This window comes from Bombina bombina, chromosome 3 (assembly GCF_027579735.1).
Source record: "Bombina bombina isolate aBomBom1 chromosome 3, aBomBom1.pri, whole genome shotgun sequence".
NCBI classification, from domain to species: domain Eukaryota; kingdom Metazoa; phylum Chordata; class Amphibia; order Anura; family Bombinatoridae; genus Bombina; species Bombina bombina.
In genome coordinates, this window is record NC_069501.1 from 1,276,688,741 (window position 1) to 1,276,706,749 (window position 18,009).

Consider the following 18,009-nt stretch of genomic DNA (forward strand, 5'->3'; position numbering starts at 1 on the left):
TCCTCAGTAATAGGAGTGGGAGGGCCTGAAAAATGTATAAAAATTTGGGGAGAGAAATCATTTTTATTAAATGTATTCGACCCATAAGAGATAGGGGCAGGTTCTTCCATCTTTCTAAATCTGCCTGGAGTGATGCGATAGCTGGTACAAAATTTAACTTATACCAACTCTTAGAGTTAGATGCAAATTTTATCCCTAGATATGTAATGTGATCTTTGGTTACTTTAAAAGGGATTTCTGGAGAACTTTTTAGTTTGATAAGCCACATAAGTTCCGATTTTTCTTTATTAATTGCAAAGCCGGAAAAAGCCTGGAAAGATTCTAAAGCTTCCATAATTATAGGCAAATTATATTGGAGATTTTGAGCAAAGATAAGCAGATCATCGGCATATATGGCTTGAGTTATTCTGTGTCCTTCGATATTTATCCCTAGCAGTTCTTGTCTAAACAATATTGCCAGAGGCTCTAGCGCTAGATTAAAAAGCAACGGGGATAACGGACATCCTTGTCTCGTTCCTCGCTGGAGCCTAAATTGTTCTGAGGTTAAGGAGTTAACACTTAGACTCGCCCCTGGATTAGAGTAAAGTAAGGCAATAATATGGGAGAATTTACCCCAGATACCAAACTTATTAATAGTTGTCAGCATATAATCCCAGAGTAGCGTATCGAACGCTTTCTGTGTATCAATCGAAATGATTGCAGCGTCTTCTGTGAGCTTTTCTCCCCTTTCTTTTTTTTGTTCACAAAAATTAATTGCTATCTCTAGTTTCCTGAGATTTTTAATAAGTGTCCTTCCTTTAATAAAGCCGGTTTGGTCAGGATGGACCAATTCGCTAATCACTTTTTGAAGTCTGTCTGCTAAGATGTGGGTTAGGATTTTGTAATCCACATTTAGCAAAGAGATGTTGTTATTATGGCACACTACTGCAACTGTATCGCGGCAGCGTCCTGGCAATAGCACGTTACTTAGAGATGTATGCTAACCCTATATTTTAAAAAAAAATTCATGCTCTTATACACAATTGTAAAATAGATTAGTTATTCATTATATAGTGATGGCAGAGACACATACCCAGCCTTTGACTTAATCCCTTAAATACAATGACCAGTAAATGTGTTCATATTGCATTGGTTGCGATTACTCGCTACAAGTAAAGTTATAAATATAAGACTATGCAAGATGTTACAAATCTGTAGCGTAACAAAATTACTGCCTGAAAGTTACTATATAAAAGTGTAGCAGAGTATCCGACCAAAGAGAGCAGCGGTAATATCAGTAACCGCTTAATATGCACTCGTAGTAACACAGCACCAGTATCTTGGATATAAATATTTTATTAGAGGTTACATTAAAAGCAGCAACGTTTCGTGGTGAACCCACTTAGCTAAATTGTATCACATTGTTCAAACAACTTATACCTTTCTTTGGCGCCAACAGGCTTCATTTTGGGAAGTGTCACACCCCCTAGTGGTTACTAAATACAATGTATATACAAAATTTGAAAACAAATGTATCTGACTAAACAGTTTAAGAATGGCAACAATAAACATATATATAGCCTTCTCATGATTGTATATATGTACCCAGGCTTTATACTAATTATCATGGATTACCTCTCCAGTTTAAATATCTTATTACAAAAAAAATCTCAAAAGAATCTCAAAAATGTTAAACACATGGGTAAAATACCTTAGTTATTGAAGTTACTGAATGTATATGTTTTTAAATTTTGTATATACATTGTATTTAGTAACCACTAGGGGGTGTATCACTTCCCAAAATGAAGCCTGTTGGTGCCAAAGAAAGGTATAAGTTGTTTGAACAGTGTGATACAATTTAGCATTACTAAGTGGGTTCACCACGAAACATTGCTGCTTTTAATGTAACCTCTAATAAAATATTTATATCCAAGATACTGGGGCTGGTGTTACTACGAGTGCATATTGATTACAGAGGCTGCTGCAGCTACCCCTTGCACCGTGCACCATTTCACACAGATAGTGATGTACTCACTAACTATTGTAAGTAACCGCTTAATGAGACGACAGGTCTCAATGTATTGGAGTCATGCTCCTAAACAAATGAACTGACTGACTAATCTGAGTGTACGTTGATTCGTCAGCTCAGATATCAATTGTTACCTTACTAATAGTTCAACTAAATTCTGAAATAGAGGGGACCCAATTCCCCCTTCTCCTGACATGTTTCGCCGAGTGAACCGGCTTTTTCGAAGGTTCACCCGGCGAAACATGTCAGTCAGTTCATTTGTTTAGGAGCATGACTCCAATACATTGAGACCTGTCGTCTCATTAAGCGGTTACTTACAATAGTTAGTGAGTACATCACTATCTGTGTGAAATGGTGCACGGTGCAAGGGGTAGCTGCAGCAGCCTCTGTAATCAATATGCACTCGTAGTAACACCAGCCCCAGTATCTTGGATATAAATATTTTATTAGAGGTTACATTAAAAGCAGCAACGTTTCGTGGTGAACCCACTTAGTCATGCTAAATTGTATCACACTGTTCAAACAACTTATACCTTTCTTTGGCACCAACAGGCTTCATTTTGGGAAGTGACACACCCCCTAGTGGTTACTAAATACAATGTATATACAAAATTTAAAAACATATACATTCAGTAACTTCAATAACTAAGGTATTTTACCCATGTGTTTAACATTTTTGAGATTCTTTTGAGATTTTTTTGTAATAAGATATTTAAACTGGAGAGGTAATCCATGATAATTAGTATAAAGCCTGGGTACATATATACAATCATGAGAAGGCTATATATATGTTTATTGTTGCCATTCTTAAACTGTTTAGTCAGATACATTTGTTTTCAAATTTTGTATATACATTGTATTTAGTAACCACTAGGGGGTGTGACACTTCCCAAAATGAAGCCTGTTGGCGCCAAAGAAAGGTATAAGTTGTTTGAACAATGTGATACAATTTAGCTAAGTGGGTTCACCACGAAACGTTGCTGCTTTTAATGTAACCTCTAATAAAATATTTATATCCAAGATACTGGTGCTGTGTTACTACGAGTGCATATTAAGCGGTTACTGATATTACCGCTGCTCTCTTTGGTCGGATACTCTGCTACACTTTTATATAGTAACTTTCAGACAGTAATTTTGTTACGCTACAGATTTGTAACATCTTGCATAGTCTTATATTTATAACTTTACTTGTAGCGAGTAATCGCAACCAATGCAATATGAACACATTTACTGGTCATTGTATTTAAGGGATTAAGTCAAAGGCTGGGTATGTGTCTCTGCCATCACTATATAATGAATAACTAATCTATTTTACAATTGTGTATAAGAGCATGATTTTTTTTTTAAAATATAGGGTTAGCATACATCTCTAAGTAACGTGCTATTGCCAGGACGCTGCCGCGATACAGTTGCAGTAGTGTGCCATAATAACAACACTTTACTACCTAAGTATGCAACCCTAGTATTGCATTGATATGTATATATACACAATCAGTTGGTGAAGATCAGTTAACATCTGACGTAATTAGTCTTCTCTAGTTATGTATCTACTCTTAGATCATAAGGTATAAGAAATAAGAACTCCTACATAAACTGCCGATTTCAACATTAACCCGGTAATTTTTATACTGGCATTTGGCTCTCTCTGCAATTCCCTGTGAATGTACAAAGGCAAGCGTATAAATTGAATATTTACTGTTGCTAGTTTAACACATGCCTAACCACAGAGAATCCTGAGGGAATTAACTAACTCCCTGATCTGTATTAAGTTATAACCACTAGGCTGCAATATAGCCAGCATAAATATACTGAGACTAACCGTCTACCCTAAGGGGGTTTAGCCTGCCATCAGTATCCTTAACAGAATTGAGCCACACTCATGGATGCCATTTAATTCTTGTTTACCATTTGGTACAATCGGTATAGTTCTTTACTTTGCTTCTCTAGAAGCAGGTCACAATATTGCTATATTGCTCACTATAGTGAATAGGATACCATAACCAATCCTAACTATTATGAGAAGCTAATACACCTTTATGCTCTTATAGAATGGGGCTTACTATTATCCTGACAAGTGACTATTTAATACATTACTAAGAGAGCAACGCTCACATGTGAACAGAACCAGAAACAGGAGACACTGTTCGAGTAACGACTAGCACTTAGTTTGATAAGAGTAATTCCATTTATTGGTCTTACACATAATATATAGTGTCCATCTCATTACTCATACATCCTTTATATATCTGGGTCATTTCACAATTAATGTGACTTCAGTTTATCTGTACATCTGACTAATCAGTAGTATTATAACACAAGGTCAGACACCTCATAGCAACTATACAATACTATATAATAGTGAGTGTATATCTCAGCGCCGACTAAACCTTATATGCCCGGAGTGGTGGTACCTAGCTGCCACCTAGGGGGATTTCAGTGTGAGTAGTGTATCCAGGCGCCAACAATGGAGGCTAAGGCTAAAGTTAGAACTTAAATGTTTATTCAAGACAAATCTTCTACACAATAATGATGCTATAATAAAACACTTTAGACAAATGGTTAAAATTGTTAGTTAAAAAATGCAAGGATCCTCGCTAAAAAATGATGATAAAAAACAATAAACTATATTATTACACTTTGTACAGGGTAAATTTTTGTGATCTTGCACTATATACAGAGTAATCAAATATATAAAAAATGGTAGCTAAAAACAGGTAGCTCCAGTTTACAACAATGATATGTGTGAATGTGTGTGTGAGAGCTTGCGCTCCACACTGGGAACTAAATCCAAATGGTGATAAGTGTGCTTGAAAGAACAGTCCTGTGAGAAAAAAGTCAAAGTCAATCCTGTGACCAAAAATCAAATGTCAATCCTGTGACCAAAAAAAAATTTGTCAATCCTGTAACCAAAAATGTCAATCCTGTGAGGAAAATAATAAAAAAATAATAAAAAATTGGAAGGAAAAAATAATATCAATCCTGTGAGGAAAAAGATGGAAAGAAAAAGATCCTGTGAAGGAAAAATGTTGGAAAAAAGTTGCAATGAGAGTCAATTCTTTTAGAAAACTTCAGTGTGTGATATACATGCTACAGTGTACATGTGGTCTCCAATACGTAGGCCAGACGTCAAGAACCCTAAGAGACCGGATACGTGAACACTTATTACAGATAGAAAAGTTAAACATGGACACAGCCTTGTACAGGCATTTTTCAACCAAGCATAAAGGGAACACCAATGAATTAATCTACATGGGCATCCAGAAAATCGTGAAAGATTGGAGAGGTGGAAACTACACAAGAAAATTATTATCCGCAGAATCAAAGTGGATCTTTAATCTGGATTGTCTCCATCCAAAAGGATTAAATAATAAAGAAGATTTATCCCATCTAATCTAATTTAGTTTAGACTGGGCAGTATATCTACCTCCTCTCAAATCTTAGCCTACAGAACAACCTGATTCTCTCCCCTCTAGGTATAGGTCCTACAGGGTTAATAAACTCTCACAAAAAAACTCCCAAACTTACGCCCCAGAATATCCTGAGTCTCTCCCCTCTAGGTATAAGTCCTTACAGGTTTAAAAACATTTAACAAATAATTAACGTCCTTACCAGTAAGATGCCTCCACATAAAATATCTAGAGGCTAGCTGAAAGACTTCATCAATATATATATATATATAATCTCCTCCCTCTCTCCCATACATACATTGCAGTCCCCACCATTCTCTCCCACACACTCTTTAAAGTTCTCACAATTTATGGTATATATACCATTTATACATCCAAAGACAGATCACAATTAAGGGTACTCCAGCCACCCTATGGAAATTCAATAAACCCTCTACATAGTTATACAATTCATACAAATTAAGAATAGAAGGACGAACCGCAATTAATGGCACTCCAGCTACTCCATGAAATCTAATAGTCCCTCTACAGATAGCAAGAAAGGACAATTGAATAGTCCCTATACAGTTTGGGTCCAAATAACAATGGGAGTACAAAACAACCTAGGATGTATGATAGTGAAACGGATATGTCAGCATCACTTTAAGATAGCACACCCCTAATCTTGTTCTCCCATACCTACAGGTAAGGTTGCGACAGTAAAGGACAACTAGTAGACTAATTTCCCCAAATTCAACCTAGGATGAACGATAGTGAAACGGATAAGCCAGCATCACTTTAAGATACCACACCCCTATCCTTGTTCCCCCATACCTACAGTTATCGTTGCGACAGTATAGTACAATTAGTAGATCAAATTCCCCAAAGTCCATTAAAGGATATCAGAACGATCTCATACATCTTCGAATCCAAAGATATGTAAATAAGTTACATATCGTCTCTAAACAGTAGATATGCTAATAATGACCATATCGCTTCTATATTGCAAGCCTTCAATAAAGGAAGTGTAACATACAACGATTAGATACACAAATATTTAGTATATCATCGTTAATACGAACATATCGCCTCTAAACTGCAGATATGCTAATAATCACTATATCGTTTCTATATTGCAAACCTTCGATAAAGGAAGTGTAACAGACAACGATTAGATACACAAATATTTAGCATATCATCGCTAATACGAACATATCGATACACAGAACATAAAGGAATAATGCAACAGAAAACCATTAGGACTAATAAAAACAATAAGAAGTTTTTATTTTATGAATACAAATTAAGACATAACAGTGATAATTCATTTATTAACACACATTATCCCCTATTCAATAAAGTGGCTCAGCTAAACCAATCACCAGCGCCAACTAGCGATGAAGTCACAGCCAATGGGGATTATCGAAAATCGGAACCAATACTGAATGCCCATAAACAACTTAAAATACTTAAAATAAATAAATATTGATCAATAATCAAATTGACCATATTACAAGTAATTGGACACAAAATTACTAAAGGCGTATAGTGCAATAAATTGGTAACGCATTCCCCACCGGAAGTGACGTCATCGCAAATACGGAGGTAAAGGATATATTAAATAAACGCCAAGAAATACCCCAAAAAAAACCCCTTTTTAGAAACATAGAAACATAGATATTGACGGCAGATAAGAGCCATAGGCCCAGCAAGTCTGCCCCACCTTACCTAACAGTATAAACTTATCTAGTTCGTAGGATAGCCCTATGCTTGTCCCATGCATTTTTAAAGTCCCCCACAGTGTTTGTTGCTACTACCTCTTGAGGAAGTTTATTCCATAAATCAATCACTCTTTCTGTAAAGAAGTGCTTCCTCAAATTACTCCTGAATCTACTACCCTTTAGCTTGAGCTCATGACCCCTTGTTCTTGAATTTTCCATTATAGAAACACCCCTTATGACATCTATACCATTAGTCAACAAAAAACTGTTAAGGAAACAGATTCAAAACAATTATACAGATAAATTTAGAAAATCATTGCAACGGTAAACCGGAAGTCATTGACAAATGATACTTCCGGTTACAACTTGGAATCCCCTATATAAGGCCCAAAACAATAGCTTACCATCAGTCTTGATAAAGGCCTAGGCAAGGCCGAAACGCGTAGACCTGGTAAGCTCTATTGCATTAGGAGGGTACATTGGAAGTATTATCTACACATTGTATATTCTCTTTCTCCACAGGTTTTTTATCGATTGGCAGGTTTTTTATCGATTGGCAGTATTTGTTTGTTATTCCCACTGTTGTTTTTATTTTTATTTTTTCTACTTGGAGCTCAGTCTCCAAATAGCACTGTTCTATTATATATAAAGTTTTTTATATCACTTATCACGCTGTTGGATATTTTTCACGTAGAAGATTTCTACCTTTCTGCACAGGAGTGAATTTTTCTAAAAGAATTGACTCTCATTGCAACTTTTTTCCAACATTTTTCCTTCACAGGATCTTTGTCTTTCCATCTTTTTCCTCACAGGATTGATATTATTTTTTCCTTCCAATTTTTTATTATTTTTTTATTATTTTCCTCACAGGATTGACATTTTTGGTTACAGGATTGACAAATTTTTTTTTGGTCACAGGATTGACATTTGATTTTTGGTCACAGGATTGACTTTGACTTTTTTCTCACAGGACTGTTCTTTCAAGCACACTTATCACCATTTGGATTTAGTTCCCAGTGTGGAGCGCGAGCTCTCACACACACATTCACACATATCATTGTTGTAAACTGGAGCTACCTGTTTTTAGCTACCATTTTTTATATATTTGATTACTCTGTATATAGTGCAAGATCACAAAAATTTACCCTGTACAAAGTGTAATAATATAGTTTATTGTTTTTTATCATCATTTTTTAGCGAGGATCCTTGCATTTTTTAACTAACAATTTTAACCATTTGTCTAAAGTGTTTTATTATAGCATCATTATTGTGTAGAAGATTTGTCTTGAATAAACATTTAAGTTCTAACTTTAGCCTTAGCCTCCATTGTTGGCGCCTGGATACACTACTCACACTATATAATAGTGCTCTAGTGTTTTTAAATGCACCCACGTTTTAAATTGTTCTATTAAAGTCCTTTTTTTCACATACACCACGCTACATTCTCATACACTAATGAGGGGGCGAGTGCTTCCAAGTGTACTCTTTTTTTGTAACCACTAGGTTACTTTGCAACTAGGTTGTGTTAAGTAGTACTGTTCTTATTAGTTTAATACCTGTTACAACCCCTAATGGTGGGAGGTCTATATGGCCTGCATGATTAGCCGGACCAAACAAAACAAGACATGCGGTCTTGGACTGGGACCCATGGCTAACTAGGTTGTGTAAAGTAGTACTATTCTTAGCACTTTCATCCCTGTTACTGCCACCTCTCGGGGGAGGTCTACATGGCCATCATGATTAGCCTAACAAAGTACAACAATAAAACCTGCGCTCTTGGAACCATGTTAACTAGGTTTATTTCAGTAGTACTGTCCTTATTAGTTTAATACCTGTTACAACCCCTAATGGTGGGAGGTCTATATGGCCTGCATGTTTAGTCGCAACAAATAAAACAACAAGACATGCGGTCTTGGACTGGGACCCACGGCTAACTTGGTTGGGTAAAGTAGTACTATTCTTAGCACTTTCATCCCTGTTACTGCCAACTCTCGGGGGAGGTCTATATGGCCTGCATGATTACCCTCACCAAAATATAACAACAATATGTGCAGTCAGGGAACCATGGTAAGGTTACTTCCTTTTGCACAATCAAGTATACCAGTTGCAGACAGAGATTCTGACCCTGCATTATGGCTGCACCTCTCCCTAAAAGAGGCATCTGTTACGGAGTCTGTGGGCATGTATGCAAAGAGCTGGCCTGCCTAAAAGGAGCAGCAAGGCAGTAGAGGTCGATCTCCTTCAGCCGTTTTATACGATGGCCCACGACCCTCAACAACCACAACAGCATGAAACACCACATTGCACAATAGAGTACAGGTATGGCATTGATTTGTGGAACCCGGAGATAATTTAGAGGAACCGGGAATATTGAACAAAAAACGTGCTTGGACACCCAGTACAGGTCGTTCTCCTTCCGCTTTTGTAGACGAGGGTCCAGGACCCTCCACAGACACAACAGCAGGAAACACCACCTATGCCATCCTTTTGAACAATAGAGTACAGGTATGGCATTGATTTTAGGAACACGGAGATAATTTTTAGGAACCGGGAAATTTAAAAAGAAACATGATTGGACACCCAGTACACTTCGTTCTCCTTCAGACTTTTTATACGAGGGTCCCGGACCCTCAACAGAAACAACAGCAGGAAAGAGCACATATGCCATCCTTTTGAACAATAGAGTACAGGTATGGCATTGATTTTAGAAACCCGGAGATAATTTTTAGGACCCGGGAAATTGAACAAAAAAAATGATTGGACACCCAGTACACGTCGTTCTCCTTCAGCCTTTTTATAAGAGGGTCCAGGACCCTCAACAGAAACAACAGCAGGAAAGAGGACATATGCCATCCTTTTGAACAATAGAGTACAGGTATGGCATCCATATTAGAAACCCAGAGATAATTTTTAGGAACCGGGAGATGGAAAAAGATGCTTGGACAACAAGTACACTTTGTTCTCCTTCAGCCTTTTTAGACGAGGGTCCCGGACCCTCAACAGAAACAACAGCAGGAAACACCACATATGCCATCCTTTTGCACAATAGATTACAGATATGGCATTGATTTGAGGAACCCGGAGATAATTTAGAGGAACATGGAATATTGATCAAAAAACGTGCTTGGACACCCAGTACAGGTCGTTCTCCTTCAGCCTTTTTATACGATGGGCCACAACCCTCAACAGGCACAACAGCATGAAACACCACATATGCCATGCTTTTGCACAATCGAGTACAGGTATGGCATTGATTTTAGAAACCCGGAGATAATTTTTAGGAACCAGGAAATTGAACAAAAAAAATTGATTGGACACCCAGTACACGTCGTTCTCCTTCAGCCTTTTTATACGATGGGCCACAACCCTCAACAGGCACAACAGCATGAAACACCACATATGCCATGCTTTTGCACAATCGAGTACAGGTATGGCATTGATTTGAGGAACCCGGAGATAATTTAGAGGAACCGGGAATATTGAACAAAAAACGTGCTTGGACACCCAGTACAGGTCGTTCTCCTTCAGCTTTTTTATACGATGGGCCACAACCCTCAACAGGCACAACAGCATGAAACACCACATATGCCACCCTTTTGCACAATCGAGTACAGGTATGGCATTGATTTGAGGAACCCGGAGATAATTTAGAGGAACCGGGAATATTGAACAAAAAACGTGCTTTGACACCCAGTACAGGTCATTCTCCTTCAGCCGTTTTATAAGATGGCCCACGACCCTCAACAGGCACAACAGCATGAAACACCACATATGCCATCCTTTTGCACAATAGAGTACAGGTATGGCATTGATTTGAGGAACCCGGAGATAATTTAGAGGAACCGGGAATATTGAACAAAAAATGTGCTTGGACACCCAGTACAGGTCGTTCTCCTTCAGCCTTTTTATACAATGGGCCACAACCCTCAACAGGCACAACAGCATGAAACACCACATATGCCATCATTTTGCACAATAGAGTACAGGTATGGCATTGATTTGAGGAACCCGGAGATAATTTAGAGGAACCGGGAATATTGAACAAAAAACGTGCTTGGACACCCAGTACAGGTCGTTCTCCTTCAGCCTTTTTATACGATGGGCCATAACCCTCAACAGGCACAGCAGCATGAAACACCACATATGCCACCCTTTTGCACAATCGAGTACAGGTATGGCATTGATTTGAGGAACCCGGAGATAATTTAGAGGAACCGGGAATATTGAACAAAAAATGTGCTTGGACACCCAGTACAGGTCGTTCTCCTTCAGCCTTTTTATACGATGGGCCACAACCCTCAACAGGCACAACAGCATGAAACACCCCATATGCCACCCTTTTGCACAATCGAGTACAGGTATGGCATTGATTTGAGGAACCCGGAGATAATTTAGAGGAACCGGGAATATTGAACAAAAAATGTGCTTGGACACCCAGTACAGGTCGTTCTCCTTCAGCCTTTTTATACGATGGGCCACGACCCTCAACAGGCACAACAGCATGAAACACAACATATGCCATCCTTTTGCACAGTAGAGTAAAGGTATGGCATAGATGGAACCCAGAGATAATTTTTCGGAACCAAGAGATGGAAAAAGATGCTTAGTCGGTCCTCCTACTTCAAATTTGGGGCACTGCACGTGCAATGTACTGTGCCACCAGATATGAGTGGTGTGTTAAGTAGTACTATTCTTAACAGTTTAATGACTGTTATGTGCCTTTTTTTTTTGCTTTGAGTTTTGTAGCCACAGTGCAGCAGCAGAGGCCAGAAAAATTAGGCATGTACAAATGCCTTAAAAATCCGGTATTGTTGCAGCCGCTGCTGTAGCAGCGGCCAGAAAAATTGATGTTTGTAAAACAGTTAGAAAGTGCCCTAAAACCTTGCAGCTTGAACACTAGTTGTTGGCAGATAAGTCACGCAAGTCATCCTGCATTATAAGAAAAAAAAAGCCAGCGTGTTTACCATTTGTAGCCCAAGGCAGCTCATCTCATCATCAGGCCTTTTTTACTCAAATGTATCGCCCAATGTCAGTCCCTTCGGGATCCATCCCTCATTCATTTTAATAAAGGTGAGATAGTCAAGACTTTTTTGACCTAGACGACTTCTCTTCTCAGTGACAAAACCTCCTGCTGCACTGAAGGTCCTTTCGGACAGGACACTTGAAGCGGGGCAGGCCAGAAGTTCAATTGCAAATTGGGATAGCTCAGGCCACAGGTCAAGCCTGCACACCCAGTAGTCAAGGGGTCCATCGCTCCTCAGAGTGTCGAGATCCGCAGTTAATGCTAGGTAGTCTGCTACCTGTCGGTTGAGTCTTTCTCTGAGGCTGGATCCCGAAAGGCTCTGGCGATGCATAGGAGTTAAAAAGTTCTGCATGTCCTCCATCAACAACACATCAGGAAAGCGTTCTGTCCTTGCTGCCGTGGTCGTGGGAGGAGGAGGATTACTTTCATCTCTTCCCCTGTTAGATTCCCGTTGTGCTGGGACATCACCCTTCTACGCTGTGTAAAGCATAGTTTTTAATTTATTTTTAAAATGCTCCATCCTTTCCGACTTGCGTGAATTTGGTAACATATCAGGCACTTTATGATTATACCGGGGGTCTAGTAGTGTGGACATCCAGTACAGGTCGTTCTCCTTTAGCTTTTTTATACGAGGGTCCCTCAACAGGCACAATAGCATGAAAGACCCCATTTGCACAAGGTTGGATGCTGAGCTAATCATGTCCCGTTCCTCATCCTCACTGATGTCACTGAGGGTATCTTCTTGCCCCCAGCCACGTACAACACCACGGGTACCAGAGAGGTGACAACACCGAGCACCCTGGGATGCCTGTTGTGCTTGGTCTTACTCCTCCTCCTCAAAGCCACATTCCTCCTCTGACTCCTCTTCCTCACAATCCTCTTCTTGCGTTGCCGCAGGTCCAGCAAGCGATGCTGATAAGGCTGTTTCTGGTGGTGATGGACACCACAACTCTTCCTCTTCACGCTCATCTACGGCCTGATCCAGCACTCTTCGCAGGGCACGCTCCAGGAAGAAAACAAATGGTATGATGTCGCTGATGGTGCCTTCGGTGCAACTGACAAGGTTTGTCACCTCCTCAAAAAGACACATGAGCCTACAGGCATTGCTCATGAGCGTCTAGTAATTTGGCAAAAAACTCCCCAGCTCCCCAGAGGCTGTCCTAGCACCCCGGTCATACAAATACTCATTAACAGCTTTTTCTTGTTGGAGCAGGCGGTCGAACATTAGGAGTGTTGAATTCCACCGTGTCGGGCTGTCGCAAATCAAGCGCCTCACTGGCAGGTTGTTTCGACGCTGGATATCGGACAAGTGCGCCATGGCCGTGAAGGAACGCATGAAATGGCCACACACCTTCCTGGCCTGCTTCAGGACGTCCTGTAAACCTGGGTAATTATGCACAAAGCATTGTACAATCAGATTACACACATGTGCCATGCACGGCACATGTGTCAACTTGCCCAATTTCAATGCCGCCACCAAATTACTTCCATTGTCAGAAACAACCTTGCCAATCTCCAGTTAGTGTGGTGTCAGCCACTGATCCACCTGTGCGTTCAGGGCGGTCAGGAGTGCTGGTGCGGTGTGACTCTCCGCTTTCAGGCAAGTCAACCCCAAGACGGCGTGACACTGCCGTATCCGGGATGTTGAATAGTACATGGGGAGCTGGGGGGGTGCCGTTGATGTGGAGCAAGATGCAGAAGCAGAAGAGGACTCAGCCGAGGAAGAGGTTATGGAAGAGGATGGAGTAGGAGGAGTAGAGGAGGTAGCAGCAGGCCTGCCTGCAAGTCGTGGCGGTGTCACCAACTCTTCTGCAGAGCCATGCATTTCCATGCTTGTCAGACATCAGCAGGTTTACCCAATGCGCAGTGTAGGTGATATACCTGCCCTGACCATGCTTTGCAGACCAGCTATCAGTGGTCATATGGACCCTTGCCCCAACGCTGTGTGCCAGACATGCCATTACTTCCTTTCGCACAATAGAGTACAGGTTTGGGATTGCCTTTTGTGAAAAGAAATTTCTGCCAGGTACCTTCCACTGCGGTGTCCCAATAGATACAAATTTTTTGAAAGCATCAGACTCCACCAGCTTGTATGGTAAAAGCTGGCGGGCTAAGAGTTCAGACAAGCCAGCTGTCAGACGCCGGGCAAGGGGGTGACTTTGAGAAATTGGCTTCTTACGCTCAAACATGTCCTTGACAGACACCTGACTGTGGGCAGATGACCAGGAACTGCTACGTAAGAGAGACTCAGTGGAGGATGGTTGAGAGGGGGCAAGGAGGACAGCAGTGGTTGACGTGGCTGAAGATGCTGGAGCAGGAGGAGGAGGGCGGCTTTGAGTTTGTGTGCTGCTTCTACTCATGTGTTCTTCCCATCGGCGTTTGTGATGTGAGACCATGTGCCTTCGCAAAGCAGTTGTACCTAGGTGGGTGTTGGACTTCCCACGACTCTTTTCTTTTGGCACAGGTTGTAAATGGTATCACTGTTGTCAGAGGCAGACACACAAAAAAAATGCCACACTGCTGAGCTCTGCGATGACAGCATTCTGGTGGTGGCAACAGCATGCGTTGATGGTCGTTGACATGCTGTCTGGCTGACCCCGGGTGCCGATGCATGCTGTCTGACTGTGCCACTAGCTCCTTGTGACGACCTCCCCCTGCTTCCAACTCGTCTCCTCCTCTCTGTCTCCCCATCTGAACTTTCCCCCTCTTCTTCTTCTCTTCTAGTAGGCACCCACGTGACATCCACCTACACATCATCATCAACCACTTCACTTGTATCTGACACATCAAGAAAGGAAGCAGCAGCGGGTACAACATCATCATCATCATCACACTGTACCTCCATGTCTGTAATGCTGCCTGACTGAGACATATCACTGTTATCTACATCCACTGTCAATGATGGTTGCGCATCACTCATTTCTTCCAACTGATGTGTCAATAACTCCTCTGACAGATCAAGTGAAGCGGCTGTGGTGCTAGTGTTGGTGGTGGTGACAGGTGGGAGAGTGGCACTGGTCACTTGTGAGGTGCCCAAAGCACAGCTGGACGTGGATGGTGCGTCAAGGTTAGGAGGACTAGGAGCAGAAGCTGTAGAAGATTGGGTGTCCTGTGTTAGCCATTCAACTAGGTCCTCCTCAGAACTTTTCGCGTCCCCCCTGGCACCTGGCATCTGAACAATGTGCATATTTGTAGGGTCTAAAGGAATCACAGCACCACAACCACGGCGGCACCTGCGGGGTGGCCTGCCTCTGCCTGTCATTTTTTTTAAATGTACACTTACAATACTATTAAACAAATTATGAGTGGTGGCACTGGGCAAGTGGGCACAGTATACGCTGTGAGCCTGACAACAAAAAAAAGACTGATGTTTCAAAGTCAAAAATGTTTATTTTTTAAATATTAAAAGTACTGTTTTAACAAATATGATTGGTGGCACTAGTTGGCAAGTGGGCCTGGCTGGCACACACGCTGGGAGGAAGGCAACTGCAATTAGATTACACTAGCTGAGTGATGCTTCACAGTCCAAATTTTTTTTTTTTTTTAAATTGACAATACTGTTACAACAAATAAGATTGGTGGCACTAGTTGGAAATGGCAAGTGGGCCTGGTACACACGCTGGCAGGCAGGCAACTGCAATTCAATGGCACTAGCAGACTAATGATTCACAGTCAAAAAAGTTATGATTTAAAATATTTTCAATACTGTTACAACAAATATTATTGGTGGCACTAGTTGGCTAGTGGGCCTGGCACACACGCTGGCAGGCAGGAAACTGCAATTGAATTACACTAGCAGACTGATGATTCACAGTCTAAGAATTTTTTATTTTAAATATTTACAATACTGTTAGAACAAATATGATTGGTGTAACTAGTTGGCAAGTGGGCCTGGCACACACGCTGGCAGGCAGGCAACTGCAATTCAATGGCACTAGTAGCAAAAAATGATTCACTGTCAAAAAAGTTTTGATTTAAAATATTTTCAAACCTGTTATAAAAAATATGATTGGTGGCACTAGTTGGCTAGTGGGCCTGGCACACACGCTGGCAGGCAGGAAACTGCAATTCAATTGCACAAGCAGACTGATGATTCACAATCTAAGAATTTTTTATTTTAAATATTTACAATACTGTTAGAATAAATATGATTGGTGTAACTAGTTGGCAAGTGGCCTGGTACACACGCTGGCAGGCAGGCAACTGCAATTCAATGGCACTAGAAGACTGATGATTCACAGTCAAAAAATTATTTATTTTAAATATTTACAATACTGTTATAACAAATATGATTGGGGCAATAGTTGGCATCAAGTGGGCCTGGCACACACGCTGGCAGGCAGGCAACTGCAATTGGATTACACTAGCAGACTGATCTTTCACAGTCAAAAAATATTTTTTTTAATATTTACACTACTATTATATCAAATATGATTGGTGGCACTAGTTGGCAAGTGGGCCTGGCACACACACTGGGAGGCAGGCAACTGCAATTCAATTGCACTAGCAGGCTGATGATTCACAGTCAAAAAAGTTTTTATTTAAAATATTTACACTACTGTTATAACAAATATGATTTGTGGCAATAGTTGGAAAGTGGGCCTGGCACACACGCTGGCAGACAGGCAACTGCAATTAAATACCAATAGCAGACTGATGTAACAGTTTGTTTTTAAAAAAGTTACAATAATGTTACAACAGATAGGAGTGATGGCACTCAGGATAGAACTAGGCACAGTATGTGCTGGCAGCCTGACACACAGGCTGGCACTAGTGGTGGCAGGCTGGCCTGTAAACTAAAATTAAATAACACTAGAAAACTGATGTAAAAGGTTTTTTTTACAAAATTTAAAATAATGTTACACCAGATAGGAGTGGTGGACTGGCACTGAGGATGGAAGTAGGCACAGTATATGCTGGCAGCCTGACACACAGGCTGGCACTAATGGCAGCCAGGCTGGCTTGGCAACTAAAATTAAATAACACTAGAAGAGGACTGATGTAAAAAAAAAATGTAAAAAAAATTTACACTAATGTTACACCAGATATAAGTGGTGAAAAAAGAGCTATTAATCACACTATATGATGTGGGCCAGAAACACACAGGCCTGATGGAAAATGAAATTAGATTACGCTAGCAAAATGATTTTAAAAATTTTATTTTAAATTTAAAATAATGTTAAGCAGATATGAGTCGTGGCTGCTAGGTAGGGCAGCAATTAACCACAGTATGCTGTGTAAGTCAGAAACACACAGGCCGGATATAAAATGAAATTAGATTACACTAGCAAAACGATTTAAAAGGTTTTTTTTAAAATTTAAAATAATGTTAAGCAGATATGAGTCGTGGCTGCTAGGTAGGGCAGCAATTAACCACAGTATGCTCTGTAAGTCAGAAACACACAGACCTGATAGAAAATGAAATTAGATTACATTAGCACGTGGTGGCTGGCTGCTGCTAGGACAGCAATTAACCACAGTATGCTGAGTAAGCCAGAAACAGACAGGCCTGATAGAAAATTAAATTAGATTACACTAGCAAAATGATTTAAACGTTTTTTTTTAAAAATGTTAAGCAGATATGAGTCGTGGCTGCTAGGTAGGACAGCAATTAACCACAGTATGCTCTGTAAGTCAGAAACACACAGGCCTGATAGAAAATGAAATTAGATTACACTAGCAAAATGATTTAAACGTTTTTTAAAAAAATTTAAAATAATGTTAAGCAGATATGAGTGGTGGCTGGCTGCTGCTAGGACAGCAATTAACCACAGTATGCTGAGTAAGCCAGAAACACACAGGCCTGATAGAAAATGAAATTAGATTACACTAGCAAAATGATTTAAACGTTTTTTTTTTAAAAATTTAAAA